The sequence below is a fragment of the Musca domestica genome, unplaced genomic scaffold (assembly GCF_030504385.1).
Source record: "Musca domestica strain aabys unplaced genomic scaffold, Musca_domestica.polishedcontigs.V.1.1 17, whole genome shotgun sequence".
Classification (NCBI taxonomy): Eukaryota; Metazoa; Arthropoda; class Insecta; order Diptera; family Muscidae; genus Musca; species Musca domestica.
The window spans coordinates 1191217-1216263 of NW_026712230.1; the positions used below are offsets into that span (position 1 = coordinate 1191217).

General features: G+C 35.2%; 1 protein-coding gene across 4 annotated transcripts in view; it reads right to left on the reverse strand.

Moving 5' to 3' along the window:
* Positions 1-24550, reverse strand: part of LOC131800398 (putative uncharacterized protein DDB_G0277255) — a 109877-nt gene extending 85327 nt beyond the window's left edge. Inside the window, exon 1 of one of the 4 annotated variants that reach the window (XM_059120335.1) lies at positions 23604-24476. The gene's annotated coding sequence lies outside the window, so the exon portion shown is untranslated. Of the gene's footprint in view, positions 1-23594 lie in introns of all 4 variants that reach the window. The other 3 variants (XM_059120334.1, XM_059120336.1, XM_059120337.1) reach the window with 3 other exon arrangements.
* Positions 24551-25047: the final 497 nt, after the last annotated feature.

Here is a 25047-nt window from a genome sequence, read left to right on the forward strand (position 1 = left end):
GTTTCTTTATCCAATGGTGGAGGGTGTTAGAAGTTCGGCCCAATCGAACTTAATGTATTTTCTTAGAGCTTCTTTGTCGCTCAATATTAATAGCAAAATGTTCAGTTCTATATATATTTAGAATATATAGTGTTCGTTTAGCATAAATTTGTGAGAATTTTTACTTTTCACAATGATTTCTATCGTAAACAGAACTTAGTACTTAATCTCAGAATTCTAACTTCACCCATTTTCCCTGGTACGGTATTAAATACCTTTCTTAGGATCGTTGACCAAGCTAAAACTAATAAATTTTACTTATTTTTGTAAGTCTTAAATAAAATTATTCCCATTATCTCGAATATATTTAAAATATTGCAAATATGTCGGTTAATATTTTTAAGATCATTTTAATTTTTGTTGTTTTGCAATGTTTCGTCACAAATTTTTCAACATTTACATTACACATAATACAACTAAAAGCCTTAGCATCCTCCATAATTCATTGATAGAATTCTGAAAATGCATCTCAGCTCTTTAGCCTCAAACACACATTCCACTGCTCCCCCCACATCCATGCTTAAAATATGCCATTTATTCCTGATGCAAAAGATGAATGACTTATTTGTATGACTTTTGGATCGATATTGATATTGTGGTCATGAATATTTAAAACTGTTCTACTTTCGTCACATGCTACTGACATTTCTATTCACATGCTTCCAACCAACAATTTGCGAGTGAGTGATTGAGGCTTTTCTCTACGTCCTTATCGGAATATGAAATAGATTTCATTACGGGGAATTAATTAAAGAAAATTTAATTATTTTACATATCCTTTTTGTTTTGACAATAAATAAGTTATGATGTTGCTGCTGTTGTTGTTTGTGTAAACCATAATCAAATCTGGAGAATTTTACTATCAACAATAATTCTTTGCACATCCACTTGTGTGTATGTGTGTGTGTTTGCAGATCCAACGAGCTTTACGACTCTGTGCCAATCAGTACCACAATCCAGAGAATATGTGTGTAATTACAATATAAACCACAACTTCAGCTGTATACCACACGTCAATAACAACAGAACACAACACATCCAGCCATCCGGCCAACAACAATCGTAAATGTCAGAAAATGTCCTTATTAAATTTCCTCTTAAACAATTAACGACCTACTGACAACATTACTTACTGCTCAGCCAGCATTGGCTTCATGAACGTGTGGACATACTTCCAGGCCATGGGACGTGAGTACATGTGTATCAATAATATTTAGAGACTGTGGGACAGTGGCGGGAGCAGAGATGACGTGAGGCAAGGTACACTCATGTATGCATGTGTGTATTTCTTGTAGGTGCTTCTATGCGAAATGACGCTGCATTTAGTGGCGAAAGGAGAGAGAGGATGAAAGGAGGGAGGGGGGGGGGGTGGCCAATAGCCAGCCCGGTGTTGAGTGCATTCCAGAAATACTAAAAATAAGTACAGAAATAATTGTGCGCACATACCCATCCATGCAGCATTTTTCCGTCCGGCAGTTTTGCCCTGGCCCGTATGCATGCATGTCCGTGCTTGTGGTGTCCTGTCTATTTTTAGCTCTGGGAAATTTATTTTTATTTGCAAAACTAAGCCGGCGATGGCGACTCACATGGAAATAATTTTCAAGATGTGCTTTCATAACGCATTTGAAAAATAATACGAATGGGCATTTATTTTATGCTGGTGACAGTGCAATATTGAATGTGTCATTATCGCTTGTACGTCCGTTCCATCACAGCGAATATTGGTTGGCTGGTTGGTTGGTGTTGTAGTGAGAAGGGCATGAGATGAGAACGGATATAAGGAATGTCTTTTTACTGTAAGATTTACTTAGTAAGTTCTTCTGGGAGAGTGAGAAAGATTTTGCTCTTTCGTGTGAAAATAGAGAAAAGGCTACAGAGACAACTGTTAATCAAATGTAGAAGAGTAACTTCAGTTATTATTATTATTATCGTGGGAGAGCTCCCAAATGGTGGGGTTCAATATTCGCTCTGGGCCAATATCTGGTAACAGAACGATATGTGGGATATTGCTCTTCAAAATGTTTCCTGATTTTACGTAGGTACAAGGTAGAGAGGTATGACTGATATTATGAGCATAATCATATGCTTTCTTTGCCCTACCTGCTTGGGTCTTAACCATTATATGGCAGAGAGAACTCCCCCACCCAGGCGTGTCAGGAAGGACATGCATGATCTAGAGAGAGAGGTCCAACTATAAAAGAGAGAGCTTCTAGATCAGGAAGCCTATCAAGCGGGTTTGAATTGCATTCATACTGATGCAGTCGTAGTTAACAATTACAGTATGATTTCCACGAAGATGTGCGGGACGTCTGCCCAGCATGTAATACAGGACCGCACAATACGCTACATCTATTCAACTGTCCTGCCACACCTACCAAACTTAGTCCATAAAATCTATGGCTACAGCGCATAAGGGTACCAGACCTGGACATTGAAGCAGAATCGTATTAGCAGTCTGTAAACAACACAACATACACCACTGTTACAGCAACAACAACAAAATATCTAATATTTTTGTGATATATTAATATTTATCAAAGGAAAACAGAGAAATGATTTATTTCACATTTATATTATCCAACTTTGTCGATAATATAAAAATGATCAATTGTTTTCGAAGTCGATTGACTTTACTAGCCACATGATCAATCACGGCAGCTCTGTCTCTCTCTCTCTTTCTCTTTAATTACAAATATAGGGTAAGCGTACCAGTAGTCGGCACTTTCAGGATTTTCGCGTTTTTAATAGCTCACCATTCTAAATGGAACTTTTAAATTATTAAAAAGTTAATTTATTCAGATTCGAAATTTTGTATAGTTTTTGCAATAATAAATAAAGTTTTAATAACTTTTTATTAAATTTCAAAAATTTTTAGTTTTATTAAAACAATGCTTTTTTGCCAGTTGTCGGTACCACTTGCCAATTGTCGGTATGGCATGTTCCAACAGTCGGCATACCAATTTTTTTTGTAAGAATAATTAATAATAATAATAAATTAATTCATTAAAATATAATATTTTTGTTTAGTTAAACTGATTCGAGGTCCTTATTGTACTTTTCTTAAGAATATGGATTGTTGAGGACCTTCACAGGACCTTCTTTTCTTAGCGAAATTGTACACGAAGATAGCTGACAATATATTTGAAGTAAACAAAAAACATTTAGTTATAATAGTTTCATTTATTTGGGCTTAAGAATAAAAAGTGCCGACTACTGGGACATGCCGAACTTAGGCACACTTACCCTATTCTTAATTTTAGAAAAAAGGTTCGATATAATTCATTTGTAACAACAATCAATCAATCATTGACGAAAGAAGGAACATATCGGTATTTTCAGCAAAAACTTGGGAGTAGTATGAACCGAAGTATCCATTAAAAGATAATGTAAACAAACTACCTTCTGCAGTAGGCGTAATTGAAATAATTACCGCAATAATGCAGATTAGAAATCAAAAGTTTCCCATTTAATGATGTACGACGGCACAGAGAGTGCGCGTCCGACTACAAAATTGAAAGCTGTGAGCCCCAAACTCGACGTTGGCAAACGAAGAAACCCCAACTAAAATACGAGCAATTCTTAATATAGATGTAAGGCTAGAAACAAACTTTAACCGTGTTTCAGGGTGTAGTATGTTTGACTACAAATCATAAGGTTACGAATTCGATACCAGCAAGGGAAAAGTTAATAAAGAGAACTGTGGTAAATAAATAAACTTGCGACTTGCCCTAACAAAAATAATGGCTATGTAGGTTGATTTGGACGTAACTAAGTTGGTCAAAATTTGATTACGAGATCCATTATTTCGCACTGAAGTTTAGGTTATCCTCTCTTTTGATAACTACTATAGACTTATATGAGACTAGGTATTTATGAATTTGAAAATTTATGATGGAGGTACCAGATGCCGGTATGGACCATGTTCCCAGCTTAATACAGCATGTTAGAAAGTATCCGGCAGATTTTCCGAAAAAATTGTTCATGCGAATACGTCAGTACACCACCAAAGGGAAATACAGTATGTCACATATTACTTTATATACTCTAAAAAATTCATAAATGTTCATTTGTCTCTAAAGATTTTCCTTTTTTGACTCAAAATTGTCTAGTCGTTTTGCATTATTCAAAATCTGGGAATTTTAAGCGTAGATACTTTGAAAAATAAATCCAATTTATGTAAGAGAAAAAAAATTTCAAGTGTCTTTAAACAAATAACATTTTTACTTATTTGACCATAAGTTCGTCGAATGACGGTATTATATCGTTGGTTAAGCTTTGTAATATTCCCTTTTATAGTTTTATAAGAACATGTAAAAACAGGGTTCTGTACGAAGTTTGTAACACCCCGAAATGTTGACATACCGATATCCACCGTCATATCTTGATGAACTAAGTTGATCAATCTATGTGTCTCCCACTATCCATGTGTTAATACGTCATGTTAATTTGGTATATACACTAAATGTTTTTCCTGATTTTGCAGTTGCTCTATAGGTCATAATTCCATACCTGAATATATACTTGTCATAGATTGAAGTGGAATTTAGCTTGGGGTTAGAGATTAGGAATGATCGGATATCAGATAATATTTAGCGGGGGAAATGATTTGGTAAAAATACTGAAAGGACACTTTCCTACGAAATCACATATACTTGAAAAAAAAAAAAAAACACTTCTGAGAATTTTTTGACGTATGTCATCTAAATTCGAATGTATATTTATATTTTGCTGTAGTCAATTAAGGTATGTAATTCCGCGAACAATGCGAAGGGACTTTAAAGTCTATTTCGCTTCCTAGAAACTCAAAATGAATTTGACCACTCAAGAGTTTTATAATGAAAATGAATATAAGCATTTGGCACCTTTTCTACAGTGATGGAAGATCGATACATTTTTCGTACGGTAGAAGAGTTTCATTTGAATTCCACCCGAAGCCACTGAGAGCAAACAGAATAAATTGAATTTGTACAGATTCCATTTTGTCAGCATAGAATTTAGAGAAGGAACTCCAAAATACACAACCATATTCTAAAATCGGTCGATAGCTTTTTACATTTAATGACATCCCATTCGTACTAAACCAATTCACAAGATAATTTAAATAGCATTGAAGATTGATTGATTATAAGACTCAATATTTGAGTATAACTTAACGTCATCTGCAAACATAAACATTTTAGAGCCACAAATAACAGATCGAAGGTTATTTAAGTAAAGTACAAAATGTGGAGGACCTAGATGACTACCTTGAAGAACTCCTGAGTATACATTAATATTTTTAGAAACAATATTGTTAAAGACACTTTTTGGGTACGTTCCGGAAAATAATTTGACATCCATGATAAGAGTATTGTAGGAAAGGTAAGCTCTAATAAATTAGTCAAAGTAGACCTACCTCTAACAAAACCATGCTGATGAGGTAATATTACAGATTAAACAAAATGAGTTATTCTACGTGTGACCAAAAGCTCAAGAAGTTTGGGAATAATACTCAGTCTTGCAGTACCTCTTCAATAACACATCTGCTATTGGATTTATGTAAAGGCATAATATAAGTAGATCACCAGAACAGAGGAAAGTAATCTAGTGCCAATGAATCATAAAAAAAATTGTCGTTAGTGGTCTATAAAGCTCATGCGCAATGATTATAATACGTCATTCTCGGTGAGTGTGATGCGAGGGATCTAATTATCCTTAATGTTATAAGGATAGGTAGTGCAATTTTATGACAATTTAGAATAAGTACAGGGTGGGATGAAAAAACTGTTAGCGTAGCCCGACATCAAGGAAATGGACGGAAGAAAACAGCAACATGAGCAGAAATGGTTCGAAAAGTAGAGAAGCGAATTGATCGAAACCCGCGTCGCAGTTGTCGAAAAATGGCCCGTGGGCTGAACATATCGCAATATTCCATTCGGCAAATATTGAAAAATGAGCTCGGGGTAAAGCCATTAAAATTCCAAAAAGAACAAGAACTTACACCGCAATAGAAAGAAAATAGACTCAAAAGAGCTAAAGAGTTGCTTCGCTTGGCCGAAAGTGGTTAACTGCCGAATTTGGTTTTCTCCGAGAAAATATTCGGCAGTTTGTAAACATACAAAATGATCGTGTTTACTTGCCAAAGAGGTCAGCTGAAAATGTGCACCTTCGGTTGGCCACCAGAACTCAAACGCCGGTCATGGTGATGGTGTGGGCCGCCATAACAGCCGATGGTTGCTCTCCGCTCGCTCATCCGTGGCGTCAGAATAAATGCCGAATATTATCGCGAAAATAATCTGGAGGGTGTATTAAAGCCTTGGGCACGCAAACATTTTGGCCGCAGTCCTTAGACATTCCAACAGGACTCAGCTCTCAGCACGCGTCACCCAAGAATGGTTACAAAAGGAAACTAAAAAATACCAAAGTGTCGATCACCTCAAGCAAGCGCTTCGACCGGAATTAGCCAAAATACCGCATGTGACGGTTTCATTGGCCATAATTCGTGCCAAAGGTGACCAATTCGAACAAATCTTAACTTATTCTAAAATTTGATGCTATTTCCGACATTTTTTGGTTTTCATTCAATAAAATTTAAAAAAATGGCGTTTGACTTTGTTGCATATTTTTTATCTCACCCTGTACACATTGTATATATTTCGCTAAATATATCCGATATCTTTACTATCGGCATTTATTTAATACAAATGTTATGATCTATGATGTTATGGTCTATCACTAATTATTATCCGATGGCTTTTTGAGGATTTTTTTCAGTTGTTGGTCCATTTCGTGCCTAAATATTGTGCGATCATCTCCAAACGCCATAATTGCGACCTGTACCATGATTACAAATTAACATGGACAGACGAACGGAGGGACAAACATAGCTAGATCGACTCAGCTCGGCGAGATAGGAAGATTCATATATGTGGGAAACCAATATTTCGTGGTGTTACATAATTTTTTGTCCCAATCAAACTTATATTTTCAACCCAAAAATATTCGTGGCAAATTCAGTCCTTTAACATTGCCTGAAGTGGTGTAAGTGATTCTATTTAAAATAGTATAAAACTTACACTTTCGCCAACTCCTTGTTTCTTTTTGTTTGCCTTTTTTCCGCAACAAAAATCACTACATACTTTGTTTTCGATAGCATACTACCTATCGTGTACAACTTCGAGTAAAACCAATTCGATAACGACTGTGGTGATCCGCGTAAACTACATTACGATGCTGAAGTACTCGATTTCGACTGCGGTGATTTGGCCCCAGAGACAGAAAAGCTGTACAGTCTGGAAAGAAAATCTCTGCATCTGAACAGCGCGAGTAGATATCCTGAGAGAGTGAGATAGTAGTCTCACTACAATCCAAACTCAGCGAGAGTCAGAGGAGATTTCCAGAAATTGATTGAACAGGTAGGGGGTTCCTGAGGCAACATTCCTAACTTAAATACCTTCATTACCATTACCTTACCTATAACAGAAATAGGATGGGGATTATTGAAAATCTACTAGATCATGAAGCAAGACGTTAACAAAAGTAGTGGCTAAATCACAACACAACGTTTACACATAATAGCCGATGATATTCATGAACAATTACTTGTTATTCATTCAAATCGATCGAACTTGATGCAATTTTCAAAACTATTTTGTTTATTTTAAATTGAAGTGTTTATATGCCACATCCAATAACGGGAAGCACTCACAGTCGATTTATTGTGGAACACAACTTGAGTCTACATTTGGTTATGCAACTAGCATTAAGACATACATACATCCACACACACACACATGTACATGCATCAACACCCCATACATGTGTCAGTATAGAATTGTAGTTTCATTGGAACTACAGTTAATTCGACACTCCATAAAAAAGTTCTTCACCTTCACGGGAATTGGTTTGCAAAAATAACACTTCATGTTGTTGTTGTTATTTTTGTTTTGCCACAAATAATTTGAAACTGCCACAAAATTGCGAGGGCGTTTCAAGAATTGCAGTTCTCATGTTGTTGTTGTTTTTGTTTTATTTTCAGTTTGGATTGGTTTCTGTCTATCAGCTCCTTCTGTTGCCGCAGCTGAATATTGTCTAAGGTTATGTTTTGTTTTTTGCTGTCTCAGATCCAAGAGTCTAGACGGACAGACAGCGAAGGCGCAGACAGATACCGTAAATAATAAAAACAATTATGCGAGTAAATAAATTCAATTTCGATGTGAATGACTAACGACGATCAGATCTTGTTTTTTTTTTTTTTGCTTTTTGCAGACAGACACCACCTAACAACGTTGGTTCGCACCACGTTCACTCGATTTCGATTGGTAAGCAAAAAAGAAACAAAAAAAAAAAAAACGATCGTTTATCGATTCGATTTGGGTTTGGGATTGTGGCGTAGCTGGAGACTTTTTAAGGTCGTCTGAGAGTCTGTCGCTGGGCTCTGTGAAATGTATGCGAAAATATTTGCGCAACATTGTATTTGTTTAGACAATTTTCAGAAGCGTGTTACCCGAGATTATGCAGACAGAGCAGAGTGTCAGCAACCTTTTGAAGAAAAACTTTTATCGTTCGTAAGTATGTAGGTTTGTATATATTGCCATGAATGGAAATAGCAATTATAAGGGTCTGTATCGGTACTTTAATATGGGAATGTCCTAAAAATAATTTCCTTATTTTGCAGGAAAGTGAAAACAATACTATTATGCTGTTTTTGTACAGGGGAAATAACTATAATTTACGATTCGTATCTTTGTAATTTTTGGACAGATGGAATTAATTTTATACTTTGGTATATTAGGGGATTTCCGTTCATTATATGGGAAAGGTTCGGAACCAATGTGCCCATATTGTCCATTTCGTATCGGATCTAAATAACTAAGATATAAATATTGTGACGTGCCAAGTTTCGACTATTTTTAGAAAATGTTAAAATATGCGTGCGGTACCAGATATAGTCGACCGAAGTATTCCATTTTTATACCCTTCACTATAGTATGGAGGGTATATTAAGTTTGTTAATCCGAAATATACATTTTAGGCCCTACATAGTACATATATTCTTGATCAGCATATAATTCTATATCGATTTAGCGATGTCCATCTGTCTATGGAAATCACTGTAGCTTCCGGGCCAATTGAAGTAGGTTGATAACATTTTACTCAGATGTGTGTTTGGTCTACAGGACTTTTGGTATTGAATATGAACTATATAGTTACACGTTTTGGTATAGCCCTAATATAACAGTACCTCCATACATTCGACATTTCGATGATTTTAGCAATATTATTCGCCAAAATTGTTTCATATTTCGTATTTGTAGTTCGCTATTGACACTGCTGTAATTGCATATGGGGGTCCACGACTTCGGAAAGCTCCCTCTTAGCTCTGAAAAACCACAAGTGGCTATCGTTAGAGCAGTCCAGCATTTAAATGTGAATAAATATTTTGTGCCTCGTACCATCGATCGTTACCGTGATACTGGTAGCTTAGCCCAACGTCAAGGAAGTGGACGGAAGAAAACAACAAAAATGGTTCCAAAAGTAAAGAAGCGACTTGATCGAAACCAGCGTCGCAGTGGCCGAAAAATGGATCGTGAGCTGAACATATCGTAATATTCCATTCGGCAAGTATTGAAAACTGAGCTCGGGGTAAAGTCATTGATATTCCAAAAAGTGCAATAAATTACACCGCAAGAGAATGAAAATAGACTCAAAAGAGCTAAAGAGTTGCTTCGCTTGTCCGAAAGTGGTGAACTGCCGAATTTGGTTTTCTCCGATGAGAAAACATTCCTTGTCCAGCAGTTTGTAAAGAAACAAAATGATCGTGTTTACTTTAGCTAAAAATATGCACCTTCGGTTGGCCACCAGAACTCAAACGCCGGCCATGGTGATGGTCGGCGATGGTCGCTTTCAGCTCGTATTAATCGACCGTGGCATCAGAATAAATGCCGAATATTATCACGAAAATATTCTGAAGGGTGTATTAAAGCCTTGGGCACACAAACATTTTGGCCGCAAAACTTGGACAGGATTCAATACCATCGCACTCAGCACGCGTCACCCAAGAATGGTTACAAAATGAGGTTCCTCGCTTCATTTCCAGCGCACAATGCCCACCAAAAGGTGACCAATTCGAACAAATCTAATCTCTTCTAAAATTTGATGCTATTTCCGTACACGTGACACACATTATGCAAAAAAAAAAAATGGAAATCCTAAAATGATTTATCCGTGAATCTATCGGCACCTACAAGTCGTTTTCATTTTTTAATCGATTAATCAATCTCCAATAGTTTATTTATTTTTGCCACCAGGGTAGCCGGACATTTATCCACAAATGCAAACAAAATGAGAGTGTGAAATTTATGGAGTATATGGATGCGTTATTGATGACAATGTTATCTTTGCACAAATCCGAAGACAAATATTTATAAAATTTGAATGTGAATATGCCCCAGAATGGGGGACGTCAAATAATAAACACAATACATTGTATGCATCATATAAGTGAGAGGTGGCAGTTTTTTTTTTTTAAACATAGACAAGAGTTAATTATTGTTCATTTGGACCATTGCAGCGTTCTATACTAAGAGCAAAAAAATAATAAACTTTCATTGGAAATCGGTTAGCAACACAATGTTTCGAATGATTTCTTTAAATGTATACATCTGTACCATTAAATTCTGCCTCGACAAACTTTTATTATTTTCCACAAAGGAAATAAAACAAGTAAAAAACATTAAGTTCAGCCGGGCCAAACTTTTAATACCCTCCACCTTAGGGTAAAGGAAACAGAAGAAATGTGGCAAAAACCATTAAAATGCCGAATATCTGGAGGTATCGTTATATGGGGGCTATACCAAATCGTGGACCTACACATGCAATGTTTCGCCAATGGAGGTAGAACCCATTATGACCTACAAATACCAATTTTCAGACAAATACGTGAAAAATGTGGATAATTTCTAATCAAAATTTTAACCTTTTACCAGAAGGGAGGTACCAGCAGAAGTAGGCGGAATTCCACATTCACATCAAATCTCTGGTTGAAAGAAATATTCAGAAATAAGAAGTTCACTAACTTGTTTTGCAAGTTATGAGGGATATATGTACGGAAAATTGTGACCCTTTGTGAAGGAATGAACCGATATGTTTCAACTTTACACCAGATCTTGTGTTGATAGATATATTAAGAAATACCTAGTTTAAAAGTAATTCTCATTTCGCATTTTATGAGCTTCATGGTTATACCAAATGCTGGACAGTTGTGGGGAAGGTACCAGTAGGAGTGGTCCGTTCAATCCGGTCTTGTACTGGTAGATATATTAAGATATGCGAACTTCACATTTTATAAAAGTTAAAATTATTCAGAATTGTTTCCCTTTGTGAGGGAAGTACTTGATGGAGTGGGCAAATATTGTTAATTTGCGCACCTGACTTAGACTTGAAAAAAATAATAAATTTTCAAAGTTTTTAAAATGTTGACCTTGTGTTGGGAGGTACCAGAAGGAGTGGCCCGATATTTTTCATCTCTGAACTCGATCCAAGTTTGATGGTAATATTATGATGTACCAAGTTTGTACCAAATCGGATACTTCATTCGAGACATATTGTAAGTAACCAAAATTTTAACCCTTTTTGGAGGAGGTACCAGAAGGAGTGGTCCGATATATTCCATATATACATAAGATCTTGTGTTGATATAACTATTGGATGTGCCGAGTTTGAATGGAATCGTATGCTCATTTCGCACTCTATGAGTTTTATGTTATTTCAAAATATTGATCCTTTGTGGAGGAGGTACCAAAAGGTGTGGGCTTGTGTTGGTACAAATATTAGGATGTGTGAAATTTAATGACAATCAGACTCTTTTTTTACATTTTATAAGAGTTATGATTATTCAAAATGTTGACCCTTTGTGGGGGAGGTACTCGATGGAGTGTACCGATATTGTCCATTTTCGCACCCCACCTAGCACTGATAGAAATATTAGCATTTTGGTTTAGATTTGCAAAACTTAACCAAAATTGGATCATTTACCTTTCGTTTCATTGAAATATGTAAAGTGGGTGTTACTGTTATGTGGGGCCATATCAAAACGTTAACCGACATAGACAATATTCTGCCACATGTGTTTGTAACAGCGAGTTTTAATTCTTCCCTTGTGGGTAAAATCACAACAATACCGAATATCGGTAAGTACCGTTACATGGGTTCTATAGGAAAACGTGGTCCTATATAGGCTATTGTCTTCTGCAGAGTTTGGTATCTATTGAGAAATTAAATGTGAAATGTGAAATACTTACATTGCCAAATTAAAAAAAACTCGGTTAGAAAATGTAACAATCGTACGGAAAATTTCGAAAGCTACAAACGGAGTGGCAAATTAGTATGTTAAAGGCTATAAAAACTATCCAGCGGGATAGTTATCAATATAGCTGTTGTGATATATTCCCTTCTACATTATATTTTCTAAATTTCACGTCATTACGATTGTGTAAAATATTTCGAATATCCAAATATACAAAAATACAAAAGGAAAGCAAGAATTTTAAAGCACGACATATTTACATACATCTTATATGTGCGAGTAAATGTGGGAAAAGTAAATGACTTTCCTAAAATGTATTTATTATGTAATGGACTTTTTCTCGCGGCCGACTTGGTCCTAATTGCATAGACATGTTTTTTTTTGTGGGCCACTTAATGTAGGTCGAGATTATTCTACATTAGTCCTCTGCAATCAAGTATATTTGGAAACACCCACAAAATGCACGCGAGTGCAAGCATGCGCCTCCAAACTGCCACATTTTGTGCAATTTTGTGTTTGCACGCAAACATTTTGAAAATTTGCACAATTTTAATTGGGGGACCGGAACTTGATTTAATGAATGTTTCATTCTCGATTCGGTCAGACATGTTTTTCCTTTTTGTTTTTATCAAACAGTCCTGTTGCGAGTTGGGTTTATATCCTTGCCCCTTTGTTTGTGGATAAGAAAAAATGAAAATGTGAATAGTGTGCCTCTACACGAAATGTCCCACTTAATGTTGAAATTTATTTTTTATGCGAAATCCATGCAACGCCGTCTGTGTTGCAATGAAGTTAAGAAATTTTGAAAGAAATAACATGAATCTGAGGTAAAGGTTCGTACTAAAAAAATATTTCCAATAATATAGAAAATGTTAACGATCTTGAGATCGTTGAGATTGGATGAGCTTTAAAAATAAAATTATCGAGATTCAATATTCAACATAATAATGTTAGAGAAATCTTTCGGCGAATGCAGTTAAATCCTTTCAAAAATCATACAAGTATAAATGGGAGCCATACCAAGACGTGAAACAACGTACATAATTGTCCTTTAGACATGTAACTTTATTATTAATACGACCGGTCCTAAATTAAAAAAAAAATCGGAGGTTGATTTCGCTTTTTATGAACTTCATGGATATTCAAAATTTTGAGCGTTTGTGGGGGAGGTACCATATGAAGTGGATCGATATATTCCGTCTTACTGCCAGATCTTGGGTTCATAAAAATAGTAGGATATGTGAAATTTGAGGACAATCGGACTCCTACATCATATTTTTTAAGAGTTATAATTATTAAAATTTTTGAACCTTTGTGGGAGAGGCACTTGATGAACTGGACCAATATTATCCATTTTGGCACGATACCTAGAACTGACGCAAATATTAGGATATGCAAAGTTGGAGAAAAGTCGGATTATCCTTTCTCATTCTGTGCAAAAAATATATTTTTTAAAAATGTCGACTTTTTGTGGGGGAGGTACAAAAAGGAGTGGACCGAAATTGTCCATCTTAACACCAGACCTTGGGTTAATATAAATATTGGGATGTGTGAAATTGGAAGACATTGGGACTTTTACATCACATTTTATGAGAGTTGTAATTATTCAAAATTTTGACAATTTGTGGAGTTTACCGATATTGTTCATATTCACACCTGTCTAAGCACTGACGCAAATATTAGGATTTGCAAAGTTGGAGAAAAATCTCTCTTTCTCTTTCTGTGCAAAAAATAATTTTTTGAAAATTTCGACCCTTTGAGGGGGAGGTACCAGAAGGGGTGGACAGATATTGCCCATCTCCGAACTCGATCTAAGTTTGACAAAAATATTGCGAATCGCCAGGCAGACAGACAGACGAACCGACGGACATCTTTAGATCGACTCTAAATGTTCTGAAACAGATTTGGTCCAAAGAGACCCAGGATCTAAAACCGTTATTTCGACTAGCCATATGTCTGAGGATATCGCCTGTAAGTAGTGTTTGTATTTTCTCACACAAAAGTAGTGGTCCATTCTACCCGCTGTCCTAAACTCTAACTTCATGCGAGATTTCGTGTACTTTGGTTTCTATTTGTTACCTTTATAACGGCTGCAAAATCGGGAACATTTTTAGTTGTTGGCCATTTCAACCCCTAAATATATTGCTTACATCTTTGAAAACAATAGGAGTAGCCCTTCTGAGCCTAACCCTACCCTTGTGAAAATTTTCGTGAGAATCGGACGATAATTGCAATCTGTATATAATAACATTTGTTGTAAAGTGAAAAAATATTACAAAATATACATTTCAATATTATAAGTCAAATTGAAAAAATCGCATGCGATAAAAAATATGAAAAAAAAAAAAAATAAAAAAATGTCACAAAATACTACAAAATCTATATTAAAACTAGCTGGCCCGGTCCGCGTTGCCGGCCGTACTTTTAGTCTTTAAAGCATAATAAATCACAGATCTGACTTATGTAGGCGGCACAATTTTGATTATAAGTAATGACTCCATTATAATGACTCCAATTTTGATTATATGTAATGATTTGATTATAAGTAATGACTCCATGACTAAATATAAATTAATATTTATGGCAAAAATTATAATTACCGTCGGTTTTACATATTTTGAATAGCCTGATCTTATATTTCAGCTATAGGCTTTAATTTGAATTTTAAATACCTATATGATAAAGAACATCTATAATAGCCCCATGTGAAAATTCAGCTCAATTTTTGGTATTGTAAAAAGCATTCAAATGAGCTATAATTTGAAATTTGTATTTCCAACGTTTAAAATCCCGTACTGCGTGGTATTTAGTTTTGTCCACCTCATACTTGAAGGCAGAAATTTGTCAGAATAGGCAAAAAAATACTCTTTTACTTATATTACCATGAGATGGGCATTAATTGTTTGTCATTTAAATTGTGCGGTGGAGATCCAATAAAGTTACTTTATAATTTCGTATTTTTTCATATTTCTGCCACAATTTTCGACTGAATGAGTCCCAGATTGACATTTCGGAGTTTATTTCATATAGACGTACATCCCAAATCTACGTTCCCAACCAATATTCTCTTGGGGGTTACAAATTCAATAGAATACCAAATTTTCTTTTTTGACCACACATTGGTTGGGAAATGCCTATAGGATAATTATCCGTAAGATGATTTTTTACCCCAGGGGTTTTTTTTGACCTCAGGTAGCCTCAAGACTAAGATGCGCCCTTTTCCGAAAAATAAAAATTTTATAAGAAGAGGTTTTCTTCCCCCTTAGAAACAAAGTTGTCAAGTGAAAAAAGTTGCCAAGACCCCGAAAATACCTTATATCATATGATTAAATTATCAACATAAAGCAAAATTAGTACGAAAAATATGGTTAAAATGTAGAATGTACTTGAAATCGAGGTGTTCCGTTATCGGGGGTTATGACCCATATCATGACCTGCCAAAGCGATTAAAGGTATCTTGAATGTTTAGGAAGAATTTCTATTTTGCGTCCTTTATATTCGGTATTTGACTGATTGCAGTCCCAATGTATTTTGCATTTTGTGTTCTCATTTGACAATTTATTGTCATATGAAAGAAGCAGGTCCACTTTTTGAAATGAACCCCATAACGTTTTTTCGGTCATTTTTGTTTGTTTAAATGTGTTCGCATCTTCCAGATGTAGGTCCTCGAGTAGAAAGCATTTAACATCGTATTGCGCCCTCATTTCATTTTTAATATTATTCATTCAGTATTCAAAACAATAAAAAATGTACACTTCAATATAGAAAAAGAAAAAGAATCTTCAACTGGTTCGCTGATTTTTTGTGGCAAATTTTTAAAGGTCCTTACGAAGTTTGTCGGTAGAATGTACTATAATTTTGAAATTCGATGCCATTGAAAAATTGTAGATTTTTCCCGATTTTAGAATTTTCCTATAAAACGACAACGGATAAATCTATAAATAACAGTTTTATCCGTTGTGGCCATATACTTCCCAAAAAAAAAACTACAAAAAAAAAACACTACAAATGTACATTCGAAAATAGTAAGTCAAAATGGAAAAAATATGCAATATAAAACATTACTATTGTACATTTTAAAAGTCAAAATGAAAATGTTCAAAATTCAAATTTTTACGCAATTTTTTCGGATTTTATTCTTTTCTGCTAAGAGGCAACTCCGAATTTGTCTGAATCGTTAAAATCAGACTGGCGGTCTTTATGTTATAAGTGTAATAACCAACACAACTTTCTTTTACATACAGAGAGATAGATTTAAAAGTAGGCGCGTTCCTCAGCCCCTAAATAAGTACTTAGGGTTGGATGGAAAGCCAACAGCATCTCGTGTAATAATCTTTATATTTGCCGATATCTTCATTATCTGGCAAATATAAAGATTTTAGATAAATCAAGATAGTGGGCGTAAAAGTAGGCGTGGTCAATATTTTTTTCTTTAAAAACCTAACTCGGGGTATGACGAACTTTTGTAAAAAAAATATGCAAATCGGTCCAGCCGTTTTTAACTGATTCCGTTACCAACAAACAACAATTGATTTTTATATATAGATAGATAATTATTGCCATTTTTTATGTGATTTTTTAAATTTTATGCTTTTATGGCAAGATGGCATTCTGAAATGACAAAATTTGTCAAAATCGGTCCAGCCATTCTTGAGTTGTAAGCATTCCAGCTAACATCCCTTTCCTTTGTATATAAACATTGTATATATTTCGCTTTACATATCCGATTTATTTACTATCGGCATCGGTATCATAGCCTATGCAGTGTGCACTCACGAAGATGTCGGGATGGGCTTAGGGATCAACACAACAAAGATCGAGTTGGTACTGTTCACACCTAAGCACACACCGGACCAGTTCATTTCACCAGTAGTGGATGGCACAATTCGGGCAGAATTTTGGACTGTTATTTATGATGGAACAAAATCGCAAAGGGACAGATGACGAAAGGCTTTTTTTGCACTCAATTCCAATCACAGGCGCATCTAAAGTACATCGCAAGCATCCTTAAATGTAATGCTAAATATCGCTTCAGTCGAACTTAGCATACAGTACCATTCTGAACGAAGTGCAATGAGGCTGTCAGAACAGGATATGCTGCATTCTACCCGACATGAACACAACAGCGATTGTTCATTGTAATATTTAGGGAAATAAGAAGCCGACGAACCGACTCTTCAGTGAGAAAGCCAAAGCGAGGTGGTACAACGAACCACGGTGCAAGGTATCAATAACTCTAATGTCGAATAGTGCAGGCTATGTGAGGATGAGAATGAAACAATTACACACCTATTATGCCACTGTACCGCTCTAGCAGGGGAAGGCTACGAGCTATGGGCGAACACTCAACTCATGATCTCGACAAAATTTGACAATGTTATTTCTATACTGTATCCTATACTGAATAACATTGTTCTAAAATGCATATTATTGCTTTTGGAGAATTAAATATAGGTTTAACACAACCGATTTTCACTACTAAATAATGTGCCGAAATCCATCATATTTGGACAGATATTATACATTTGGTCAACAATAGACTTGAAATCGGACGAGGATATTATAGGAACTATATCTAAATCTGAACCGATTTTCACCACTTCAAAATTGAACCGAACAAACGAATTGTACCAAATTTCATCTTAAATGCGACCTGTACTTTGTTCAAAAAAATATATGGACGGACAGATGCATGGGCGGACGGACAAATACAAATCGACTTAGAAAGTTATTCCTTGTAAATTATTCTCTAGTCGTCTTTTTTTGCCTGTTTCCGAAATATTACCCTGTACCACAATGTGATGAAGTGCATAGATTTTTGACCGGGCTTTAATTTTTCCGATTGTGACCGATTGCAAATTTGATAGTCCACTGATTTCCAATCTGTTAAGAAAAAAATTCTTAAGCAAGATCACGCTTCCAACGAAACTCGTCTTTGGGCAATCAAAACGATATTTATTTCTGGCGCTCTATTTTAACAGCTATTACAATAATTTTTAAGTACTGAATTATGTTTTTAAACGTAAATTGAAATTTCTAAACCGGTGTCAAAAAGGTTTTATACTTCTACAAACAAAATGCGATTTTGTACTTCTATAAAGAGAAAATTTAATTAATTAATTAATAATAATAAAAGCTTTAATTGATAGTATAGTGGTCTATTATCAGTTAGAAAATGGGCCATGATGGTCCGCGTATTCGTATAGCCCCCATATAACGGAACCTCCCAATATTTGGTACTTTGACATTTTTCACCGGAATTGTTTCAAATTTCGTATAGAAAGTTTGTAAAGGGTCTTCGTATAACACTCATATAACGATACCACCCTATATTCGGCATTTGGGTGATTTTAGCGACATTATTCCGGATTTGTACTACAGCCTATGACAAAAAATACTTATGCAGGCAGGTTCAAGTCTTCGTATAGCCCCCGTATAACTGTTTTCATTTTAGTGGTACTTTTCGGAAAATTAGCAAGTTCCTTCCACATGGTGGATGGTATTAAAAGTTCCCAGCTGAACTTTTATTGTTTTGTTATATTTTCAGCTTAAAAATTAATTCGATCTGGTATTTATTCCTTGTATGTATTCTTCCAACCTTTTATTTTCGTTGATTGTTTAGAATTTCAAAGAAGTTTTGTATTGGTCAAATACACCAATAATCATCATTATCGGATGCTGCGCGCCACAAAGTCTATAGAATTACCATCCGGCCAAGTGTCTATGTAATGTATTCAGTTTCGATTTTATTATTGCAACAAATACTATACGTTATTGTTGTACATAAAGAGCAGAACATAGACGTAAATAAATACTTTCAATTGTAAGCGTTGCCAGTCAATTGCACCTTACACCGTTGCCAAAACAATGCGAGGCATGGTTGGCGTAAGCGTTTCTTTTTTGGCAACAACACATATTCTGTTGATGATTTCCTCAAAATTAAATTTAAGAAAATTAAAAGTAAAATTGACAGGTTTACTAAGCATTATATAGAATGCATGCACCGAATATTAGGGTACATACAGATATTCTAACACCACCTGCAATTGCATTTGCGCGGAAATATATATTGTCATTGCCATTAGCTTTCATCTTTTCTTATTAACAATAAAACTAGTAAAACAGAGAAATAAATGTCAATATATCCTTCAAAATCAATATATAAACAAACTATAATTTGTCGACTATTACTTTCTACTTATCCGAGATTGTCTAGAAAAAAGTTGTAAAAAAGAAAGTTATATTTGTTTATGTTCTTTAAAAAAACAGCCATATGGCAGTTTCAAAAAAAAAAAATTAGTTCGGCCGGGCCTAACTTTTAATACTCCCCACAATTTAGAAGATACTGGAAAATTTTTTAAATATACGAAGACGTGGGCCTACATATGTAATTCTTTTTGTAATAGGCTGTAGTACCCTTTAAAATCTTCAAATAAGAAATTTAAAACAATTCCGGCGAATAATGTCGCTAAAATCATCAAAATACAGAATATCGGGAGGTACCGTAATATGGGGGCTACACGACGGCGCGGGACTTCAACGAAACTTTATCTCATAGGTGTATTACCCGTTACGAACTTTGAATACGACATTTGAAACAATTCAGGTGAGTAATGCGCTAAAATCATCAAAGCATCGAATATAGGGAGGTACCGTTATATGGAGATCTGCATACGAAATTTTTAGGCATAAGCTGTAATACCCATTACAAACTTCGAATGCAAAATTTTTAAAAAAATTCGTGTGAATTATGTCTCTAGAATCATCAAAAAAAAAAAAAACGAATATCGGGAGATACCGTTATATAGCTCCATATAAAAGCTGTCTACTGGTAGAATACACATGTGTGCAAAATGTGTAGCCCTATATCTCAATTCCTTTAAAAAAATATCTTAATTACAACAAGCAGACGGACATCGCTAAATCGTCTTAGAATTTTACTTTGATTCAGAATATATATACTTTGTAGGGTCTATCATGAATATTTCGAGGAGTTACAAACGGAATGACAAAGCTATTATATCCTCCATAGAATGGTGGATAGTATAAACATCGGTTGTCCTAAAAATCCCTAAAATTTAGCGGTAGCGTTACACCGTCGATGTGCAAATGCCTGTTAAGACAGAATGTCAGGTTTCTACTGGTTACGAATTAAAATTAAAAAAAATATTTCATCTGATAAGAAGGAGGAGGCCTATGGGGGTAATTCCAAAACATTGAATAGTTTTTGGTAGGATGTGTTCTATCTATTAGGATTAAAAAATATAAAATTACGACTTCTTCGACCGAAAGATGCCGTCATGACCTTCGCAATAACTAAAATCCAATATAAAATCATCTATCATACATCTGTAAAAAAATGAGAGACTGACTGACTGATTCATCAACTACCAAGCGAAACGAATTTCGATATTATGCATGTGAGTCAATGTTGGTGGAAAGGGAGTGTTTTTAGAAATTCAGAATAGAAGCATTATAAAATCACTAAAAAACACTACATTTCGTAACTTTTGGTATTTTGTGAACGGGTACAGCTAAAATCTTGACACTTCGTATAAAAATTAAATATTAAATATGTTTGTAAATTAGGCCTAAAAAAGTGTGCCAAATTTTATCGAAATCGGTTCAGATATAGCTATAGCTCCCATATGTATTGTTCATCCGATTTGTTATCTTTGTACTCCGCAGCTGTAAGCACTCTGTAATAACGATATTTGGGGAAATATATCAAGTACTGCTCAGAAATACCTTTGCTAAATCCTAACTAGATCGGTTCAGATTTGGATATAGCTATCATATATATTTTTATCCGTTCTCGAGTTAATTCTTAAATGGGTAATACAAGCCCAAGCAAATTTAGTGGAAATTGATTCAGAGAAGCATATTCCTCTCATATATTAGTTCCTTTGGACTTAAAATTATAACTATAATCATAGTTGGTATGTTTTAATTCTCAAAAATTTGCAATAAAAACTTTTATTTTTACTTAATATGCAAAGGGTGTAGGGTATCACAAAAAGGAAAAAATTATGTTTAAAAAATGTGGTTAAAATCACGAATATGCCAAATATTTGTAGGTTCCCCGATTGTGATACACAAAATCCCCATTCCATCTGTTTCTTCTGCAACAAAAGACAGACACATTACAAACTCTACAATCCGAATTTTAAACAAATCCATTTGAAAGTTTGTCTAAAATCATCAGAAAACCGAATGAACGATGGTACCGTTATATGGAGGAAAATCTAATCTAAATCGTCAATATACCGAATATCAAGTGTTATAATTAAATGGGGGCTATACGAAAAAGTAGATCTATATAGATAAAGTTCTGCCACAGGAGCTAGATAACAGTGCAAACTCTAAACTAGTAAAGTCTTAAAGTAGTGCGGGCCGACTACACCACTTTGCATTCTCAGTAGAGCTTCACATAAAAAAGTAAAAGTTTTTATGGGGAATTTGTGAGAATTAAATCATACCATCTATAATTATAGTTATAATTTATTGTCCAAAGCCCAATTCGGGCTTGTATTACCCATTTTGAGCACAGTTAACTTGAAATCAGATGAATATATATATGGGAGTTATAAACAAATCTGAACAGATCTCAGTACAATTTGGCTAAGGTATTTCGGAGCTGAATTTGATATTTTCCCCAAAATATCGTTGGTACTGAGTGCATATTACGGTATATTATGGTGCACAATATAGGGCAAATCGGAAGAAAATATGTATGGGAGTTACACCTAAATTTTGACCGATTATCTCCAATTCCAATAGGGTTCGTCCTTGGGTCAAACAAATTATTTGTGCAAATTTCATCTGACTCGAGCAATAAATGCGACCTGTATTTTGTTGACAAAAATATATGGACAGACGGACGGACGGGCATGCAAAAATCGACTCAGAATGTGATTCTATGCAGATCATCAAAAAGAACTATGAGTCTATCTCGTTTCCTTTTGCCTGTTACAAACAAATGCACAAAGGCATAATACCCTGACCACCTTGTAGTGTAGGGTATAAAAATCTCAATTTAAAACTGTACCATTAGAATGTGCATCTAAAACCGGCAAAATATCAAATATGGAGAGGTACAATTACATGGGGGTATTCGAAAACTTTGACCGATATGGTTCGAACTTGAATGCAGACAATATTCTACTGTATGCAAATTTTAACTTAATAATAAATATACTATATATGTAGAGAGTATAAAAAGCTTAACAAAAACTTCCATAAATAGTTTATAATCTTCGAGGATACACGGTAAAAAAACACAAGCAAATTAAAAGGGGAAAACGAAGGAAGGATTTGAGTTCAGCTCTGACTTCCCCTCATAACATGTCATGCAGTGATGCCAAGCTGCTTATGTATCATCAGCTTTAGTGTAAAAAAAGCTCACTAAACGTTTAAACAAATTATTTTAAAACTCATATTTTAAAATTTTTTCTGTCGCTACTCAGTTTTAGAAAAATGAATACTCCAATTTTACAGAATGACATATCAATTGAATGCATTACATACATGTTCTTCGCTGCTCCATCGTAACTATCTAACTAGCAATATTTTTATACAACATCACTCTAAGATATCACATGGTATTTTAAAATCAAAAAATCACTGGGATTAATGTTGATTATTTTTGGTAAAATAAAACACAACTAATTTTAATTATTCACATTCTTATTTTCACAAGAACTATGTCCGATTCATAATAATTTATTTTTTTCAGAGGGGGAATAAAATATTCCCATACACATATGAATAGTTTTCCAAAATTTGATATTTGAAATCAAGGAGCACCATGTTTGTTTTATTGCTTTCAAAAAATATTACAATGAATTGTAATCTACACTAAAGACGTTTCTCATATATGTACGTATGTATGAGTATCTTTCCATCTTAATATAAATAGTAGTTTCAGGAAATATTATTGTCTGTTGCTGTGGCATTTCTCAAATTGACCTTGAGCTTTTTTAATAGATCAAAAATGTGTTTTAATTATTTGTAACTAATTGCCGCCCAACACTGGCGCAGTAATGCAGCAGTAGCAGCAGCAGGAACTCGTGGGATGGTTTCAATTGACACTTTTATGTTTGAAATTCAATGGCATGACACGGAGAACATTTATTCGATAAAGCTGTCAGTACATACGTATGGAATTCAAAAATATAAACATTCTTTTTCGATATTTCTTTTCTTTTCATTTCTTTAAATCTTAAGCAGGTGTCAACTTTATTTCGATTTAAGCAAAAAACAAACCTACCTTATTTACCGTTTGTCCACCCAGGTTTCGAATAACAGTTAATTCGAACACGATATTTCTTATTTAGGTCTAGATGAGCAGACTGTTTGTCAGTTTGGTTGTTTGGTTTTGAATTTCTGAATACGTTTACAAAATTGAATGCCGTCGCTGTCACAAACAGAACTGTGCGAAATACTGGCGGCAACAACACACAAATAACAACACCCACGATATTTCAAAACACTTAATTTATTTTCACTTCTTCTTCTTCTTGTGCTTCTTGCGATTTGATTTGAAAAACAAAATTATTATGCTTTGCCAAATGTAATTTACAGGAGTATGAGGAGGAGGAGGAGAAAAAGAGAGAGACGCGACCGCGAAGAATTATTGCATTTGGTCATGTATTTTTTGTCGTTTGTTTTTCGTCCGCTTGCCACAACGAAAGGGAAACAAATCCAATTCATTCACCCAATATTCAAATCGATTGTCTGTTCGACTTTTCCGAATGCACTCCGCTGATGAATGGATGGCTATTCCGCGAAAGAAAAAAAAAAAAAGAAATATTCTAAAGACGAGATTTGGTGATGTCGATCTTTTATTGCTTTCACTGAAAATTGGTGGTTTCTCGTTTTTGTTTGTGCCGCTGTTATTTTTGCATTGAATCGAATTTTATTTCGTGTTTTCACAATTCACCTTAGCGTCGCAGACGACGATACTGACGGTGTTGTCGACCGCAACAACACTACTGACACAACTGGCAGACAATGTGCATGCACTTTTGCTTACTTCGAGAGGCGTTCTTCTTCTTCGTCGTCGTCGTCGTCTTCGGTGCTTCGTTGACGTGTTGTGTGGTGTGGTGCACTAGCGCTAAACCCGTTCGTTGCATTTGGTAGTCGAATACAAACTGAATTTTCAAAAACCAAAATTCTTATTTACGTAAGAAAAAGGCAAATTTCCATCCATCCATCCAGTCAGTCAGCCATGCATTCGTACGTACGACGTACGTATCCATCCATCCAACTACTCACACAGTTGCTCAGTGCAGCACAGCACAGCTCAGCTCATTCGACTGGGAGTATCAAGAAGCAGCAACAACCAGACAGTCAGCCAACTAACCAACCAGCCAAGGCAATGGCAAGCAACACACAGTGACACAGAGCTTGGCGGCAATGGTCGGTCACAGGCGTATATGTTGCCAGAGTGCCGGTTGAAGCTAAAGGCAGGCTGAATAGAATTGTTAGCTGGGAACTGGGGCTGAGAGGGTAATTGGTCGTGGTAGTAAGTTGTTGCTCTGACCAGGTGTATGAATGTGTGTGTGTGTGAGTTGATGGGGAGATTACCTACAACTTGTGCATTGTTGACGTCGCACGAGCGAGCAACAGTTGGAAACTGAGTGTGGCAGCAACACCATGTTGCCGACATTATGTTGTCGCTCTTGTGTGTGAGTCGTTGTTGTGCTCGCTCACCACCACAC